At 42.5% G+C, this 6,223-nt stretch overlaps 1 protein-coding gene across 7 annotated transcripts in view; it reads right to left on the bottom strand.

Annotated features, from left to right (window-relative positions):
* The window catches only part of nek1 (NIMA-related kinase 1), a 162,909-nt gene extending 159,545 nt beyond the window's left edge, over positions 1-3,364 (bottom strand). For all 7 annotated transcript variants that reach the window (XM_043703496.1, XM_043703514.1, XM_043703532.1 and 4 more), the window contains exon 1: positions 3,287-3,364. The gene's annotated coding sequence lies outside the window, so the exon portion shown is untranslated. The remainder of the gene's footprint in view (positions 1-3,286) is intronic.
* Positions 3,365-6,223: the final 2,859 nt, after the last annotated feature.

Raw genomic sequence — 6,223 nt, 5'->3', positions numbered from 1 at the left:
ACAGAGATTAGGAGAAACTTCTTCACCCAGAGAGTGGTGGCTGGTGGAATGCTCTGCCCCAGAGGGCAGTGGCGGCCCAGTCTCTGGATTCATTTAAGAAAGAGTTGGATAGAGCTCTCAAAGATAGTGGAATCAAGGGTTATGGAGATAAGGCAGGAACAGGATACTGATTAGGAATGATCAGCCATGATCATGTTGAATGGCGGTGCAGGCTCGAAGGACTGAATGGCCGACTCCTGCACCTCTTGTCTATTGTCACTTTTAACACTCATGCCCTCTGCCAGCAACACTTGATAATGGCAGTGTGTACCACCTACAAGACACCCTGTAGAAATTCATCAAGAATCTGTCAATACCTTCCAATACTAGCAATACCATCTGGAAAGACAAGGGCAGCAGATACAGTATATGGGAATGCCACCACCTTCAAGTCCCCCCCCAAACCAGTCATCATCCAAACTTGGAAATATATTGCCAATCCTTCATGATCACTGGACCTCTTTCCCCAATGGGATTGTGAGGCTACTCACAGCAAATGGACTGCATTTATTAAACTTAAATAAAGTTATTACATTAAATCAATTATGTAAATTCAATTCAAACACTAAGTCACTTATTCCTCTCCCTGAAAGATGGTCCATTACTCTAGCTTAGAGAACAAACAGATAAGAAAAGACCTTCTCTGATTTTGTCCAACATATTTTGTCCAAGTTGATCAAAGAAAAAAAAACTAACTAACGCTTGTGAAAAGCGAGACCCTCTCCTATCCAAAAGTTTCCAATCAAGTAATTAAGTAGTGAATGGTCAAAAAGACAAAATACAAAATTACTAGGTTCACTTCAAAATGGTGCTCCAACTGCATCTCAGTACTACCATCTTCAGAATGAAGTTTGACCCTCAAGATGAAAATGAACAAAATGTGACAACTGACTGATGTTCTTAGCTCATTTTCAAATTGTATGTCACAATGTAATGTATATAACTTAAAAGCTCTACTTCAAGGCAATCTACAGCAGTACAACAGCAAGCACAGTTCTTACAGGATATTCCTGACAGCTGTATAATTCACATTTGTTGTGATTCATGAATTAAGTTTCAACTTGAAATTTTATAATCAGTACAGATATTGAGTACCTAGAATTGCTTTATATTTCTATTCGAGCAAGTCACACTTTTCTCTGTACAATCATCAACACAGAAGGTCAAAATCCATAAAAACTGATCACAGTATGCAATAGTACGATCTTAAAATTAACAGTGTAGAAAATTACACAAAGATTTTTAAAACATGCAACTACAGCAAGAAAACCAGATGACCTTGTGGATTTTAAAGTTCTTCATTACTCTATTTACAACTGAAGTACATAAAAAGAACATCATGTACACAATTGTTCACATTTTCCAACCTTAGAATCATTGAATCCCTCCAATGAGGAAACAGGCCATTTGGCCCATTAATTCTACACTGACCCTCTGAAGAACATCCCATCCAGACTCATGCTGCTACCTTACCCCCGCATTTCCCATGGCTAATCCACCAAACCTACATATTCCTGGAACCAGAGGCAGAGGCAATTTAGAACTGCCAATCCATCTACACCACATGTCCTTGGACAGTGGGAGGAAACCCAGAGGGAGTCGATGCAGACACAGGGAGAATGTGCAAACTCCACACTGACAGCTGCCAGAGGCTGGAATCGAACCCACATCCTTGGCACTGTCAGGCAGCAATGGTAAACATCGAGCCACTCTTAACTTTAGTAACATTACTCAAGCCAGTGAATATAAAACATTGTTTTAAGTATTTAATTCAACAACCAAAATGTGTCAGCAATTTTACACAAACAAAGATAATTTAAAAAGTACATCAAATCTTGGGCTTTTAAACAAAGGACAAAATACAGAGGCCTAAACTTATAGAAAACAGGAGTTGTGTTCAAAGCAGGTAGTGTACCCAATTCTGAATGCTACACTTTCGAAAAGATGTGAAAGTTTTGGATGACAGAGATGGGATCAACTACCAGAATCTCAAGAGTGAAGGGCTACAATGTGAAAGGAGTTGGGTTTTTCTTTCTTTCAGGCACAGACAGTTAAAACAGATCCTTTTTTTAAAAAATAATGAAACATTTAAATAGTGTAAATAAAGCAAACCTATTTGAAGGGTAAAAACAATGATTGCAGATGCTGGAAACCAGATTCTGGATTAGAGTGGTGCTGGAAAAGCACAGCAGTTCAGACAGCATCTGAGGAGCAGGGGGAAAAAAAAATCAAAAAAAACAAAACAACATTTCGGGCAAAAGCCCTTCCTATTTGAAGGGTAGAAGAGGAACCAATAAATAGAGCACACACATTTAATGCAGGGGAGAAAACAGCCAAAGGCAACAATTAAGATTTGGAATGCACAGCCTAGTTAGGGGAATGATTACCCAGTCTGTAGTGGCCTTCAAAAGGAAATGGGATAAATATTAGAAAGATAAAAATTGCAGAGGTATTGGGAAACAGATTGAAAGACTGGACACAGATGCAGGGGACCAAATGGGCTCCTTCTATGCCACGCCATTCTATGCAGAGCATCAACTGCAAGTCATCAAGTACATTTGTTCAATGTATGACCATGAATCAAAATAAACACCCTGGGATAACAGCACAAGTATAACTTTTTAGGTGTTTTGATGTATATTATTCTTTTAGTGCCTTGCTAAACCTTATTTACTTGGTTGGAAGATTCATGGATCTCACACATGAGCAGACAGACCTTTCTAGCTGAGCCAATCTTCAAGCCATTATTTCTACAATTCACAACTTTAATTTCCTGCACACAATAATTAAGTATATGCTCCACACACCCAGTGATGGCATGGACATCTGTAACTGAAGAGAACCTGTGCTTGAGTCTTCACAACATCGCAGGATGCAATTCTTAAAATCTATCTGAAAGCATTTGGCTTGAGCAAGTATTTTGACACCCCCAACAATATAGGGTAGAAGAATTAGTGGCGGATTGCATTCCAACAATTGCTAAACCAACACAATAAATAAATAAATAATGACGGCAGGCATAAGCATTGCTGCTGATTTGTTTCGCCGTTCTGCTGCTAGGTGCGGCCTATCACCAGCATCAGATGCAAGAAGCAAAACCTACATGTGCCTATCCCATCTTTTTATAGATACATAGAACAAAGACACTGCGATCGACTAACAATTAAAACTTTTCAGAGATGCCAGCGAGTTAAAGGAGGTGTAACCTTCATCAGATCATATCGAACCATTATATAGAATCACTCACCACTGAGCTGCTGCTACTGCTGCTCACTCACAGGCAAACCAGTTATTCCGTCTCTCAACCGAACCTGCTGGCGGATGCCGCCTCCCATTGGCTGCAGTGGGCCGGCTGCGGGTTTCGATTGGTCAGTGCGCCTGTCAATCCTGCCATCGCTGCCCCGCCCCCCCCACACACGTCCCGCCCCGCTGGTGTCAGTGAGTTTGGTTGTTCCCTTGGCGATTGTTCCCTTTCCCTGGCAACGGCCGCTAGCAACGGGGCCCAGCCACCAAGCTCAGCCTGGAGCATGCAGAATCAGGGCGTGAGCCAGTGCCTGGGGAGGGCCGTCAACATGGCATTCTCCCCATTAAAGAGAAAAAAAGCAAGGAGCTCATCAGCGGTTCCGGCGAAATCTGTGAAGGGAGAGAAACTAGAGTTCTTAGCAAGCTTTGAGATTTGTAGCTCAGGTTGAGGTTCTGGATGTAGGTTTGCTCGCTGAGCTGGAAGGTTCATTTCCAGATGTTTCGTCACCCTACTAGGTAACATCTTCAGTGGGCCTCAACATCTGGAAATTAACCTCCAGCTCAGCAAGCAAACCTACATCCAAACTAGAGTCCATGTTTCCAGTAAAACATAACCCTTCTTGGAACTTACTTTTGCCTCCCATACCACAGAAGCAACCATATTTTGGAGAGTAAGCTCCTACAATTCAGCAATGCCAGAATGGCGGCATAACGTCTTTCCTATTGTGATGGAAAAACTCAGCAGGTCTGGCAGCATCTGCGTAGAGAGAAACGATGTTAATCTTTCAGGTCCAGTGACCCTTCTTTAGAACAGGTCAAAATGGTCACTGGATTCTCAATGTTAACTCTGCTTTCTCTCTACACATGCCAGATCTCTTGAGCTTTTCTTTCCAGCAATTTCTGTTTTTGTTTCTGATTTCCAGCATTCGCAGTTCTTTAGGTTTTAGTTTTCTCTTTTTGTGTGATGTTGGTTGAAGGATAAATGTTTGCCAGAACGCAGGAGATAAAACTACACGTGGGTCCAAAAGTGAAAAATCACACAACACCAGGCTCTAGTCTAACAGGTTCGTTTGGAAGCATGAGCTTTCGGAGCACCGCTCATTCATCAAGTGGTTGTGTTGTGTGATTTTTAACTTTCAATATTAGAGTAGTGCTGGAAAAGCACAGCAGGTTAGGCAGCATCCGAATGATGATTACCTTGGCATTCTTCCCACTTGGCACCTCAGACTCTGATATCCTTCCTCCTGACAACTTATATCCCTCGCACCTTACTCCCTATCTATCTAGCACCCTAACCTCACACTTATCTTGTATATTTACCATTTGACAGTGTGAGATTCTGGACTTGTAAATTTCAGAATGCAGCAGCTGACTGCTGTGAAAGGGGGCATACAGAGTTTGCCTTCCAACAGTTCTGCCCAACAAGAGAACTGTTGGCTTGGAAGCACTCTGCATTTCTGAAGAAAACCCTTATTGGAAATTCCTTTCATGAAATATGAAGCTCTCTTCTATCATTAAAAAAACGCAAAAGGAGTGGCAAACTACATGAGATTCCTTTGCCACTCCTGAGAAAATCAGCACATTGTTTCATGGCATAGTCAAGAAATAGTGTCCACAGAGTGGTACACAGCATATCAGATTACACACACATGCTATATTACAGTCACAGAAATTGTATTGTCTCATAAGTTTGGAGATTTTCTGTAGCCTGGGACATTCACCAGGTGGGTGCACTCTGGTTGTTTTGCTGTCAGTGCCTTTAACTGAGTTAGCACTGCTGCCTCACAGTGCCAGGGACCCGGGTTTGATTCCAGCCTTGGGCGACTGTCGGTGTGGAGTTTGCATATTCTCTCCATATCTTTGTGGGTTTCCTCCGGGTGCTCTGGTTTCGTCCCACAATCCAAAGATCTGTGGGTTAGGTGGATTTGTCATGTTAAATTGCCCATAGTGTGAAGGGACTTGTAGGTTAGGTGCATTAATCAGGGCAAATGTAGAGTAAAAGGGGAATGGGTTTGGGTGGGATAATCTTGGGAGGGTCAGTGTGGATTTGCTAGGCCGAAGGGCCTGTTCCCACACTGTAGAGATTCTACGTCTATGTCTAAGGGTCACTGGATCTGAAATGTTAAATCTGATTTCTCTCCACAAATGTTACCAGACCTGCTCAGTTTTTCCAGCAATTTCTGTTTTTGTGTCCAGTACTAGAAGGTATCATCACAGAGTTATTCTGGAGAATTTTTTTTAGAATTAGAATCCCTACAATGTGGAAACAGGCCGACCGACCCTCCAAAGAGTAACCCATCCAGGCCTATTCCCCTACCCTATTTTTTTAAACCCTGACTAATGCATCTAACCTACGCATACCTGAACACTGTGGGAAATTGAGCATGGCCAATTCACCTAATCTGCACATCTTTTGGATTGGGGGAGGAAACCAGAGCACCCGGAGGGGACCCACGCAGACAAGGGGATGAATGTGAATATTCCACACAGACAGTTGTCCGAGACTGGAATTGAACCCGGGTTCCTGATGCTGTGAGGCAGCAGTGCTAACCACTGAGCCACTGTGCTGCCCACCCATTAGCATTCCACCCATTATTAGACGCCCATTTACGACAGAGAAGAGGAGGAGTTTCTTCTCTCAGTAGTGAATATGTAGAATTCTTTACTGCAGAGGACTGTATAATTTGAATTGTTAAGTGTATCCAAAGCTGAGATTGAGTTTGAGTCAGAAAGTGAATCAAGGGTTATGGGAAGGAAAATGGCATTGTGATCTTATTAAATGGCAGAGCAGACCCGATGGCCTAAATTACCTCATCCTAGACCTACATCTTATGGTCTTTTACCATCCAAGGCCTGTTGTAAAGGGCTTAGGTCTGAAACGTTGATTCTCCCGTTCCTTGGAAGCTGCCTGACCTGCTGTGCTTTTCCAGCATCACACTCT

This window comes from Chiloscyllium plagiosum, chromosome 2, assembly GCF_004010195.1.
Source record: "Chiloscyllium plagiosum isolate BGI_BamShark_2017 chromosome 2, ASM401019v2, whole genome shotgun sequence".
Lineage (NCBI taxonomy): Eukaryota > Metazoa > Chordata > Chondrichthyes > Orectolobiformes > Hemiscylliidae > Chiloscyllium > Chiloscyllium plagiosum.
Note: the sequence above shows the minus strand (reverse complement) of the source record. Positions and strands in the feature narration are given on the sequence as shown.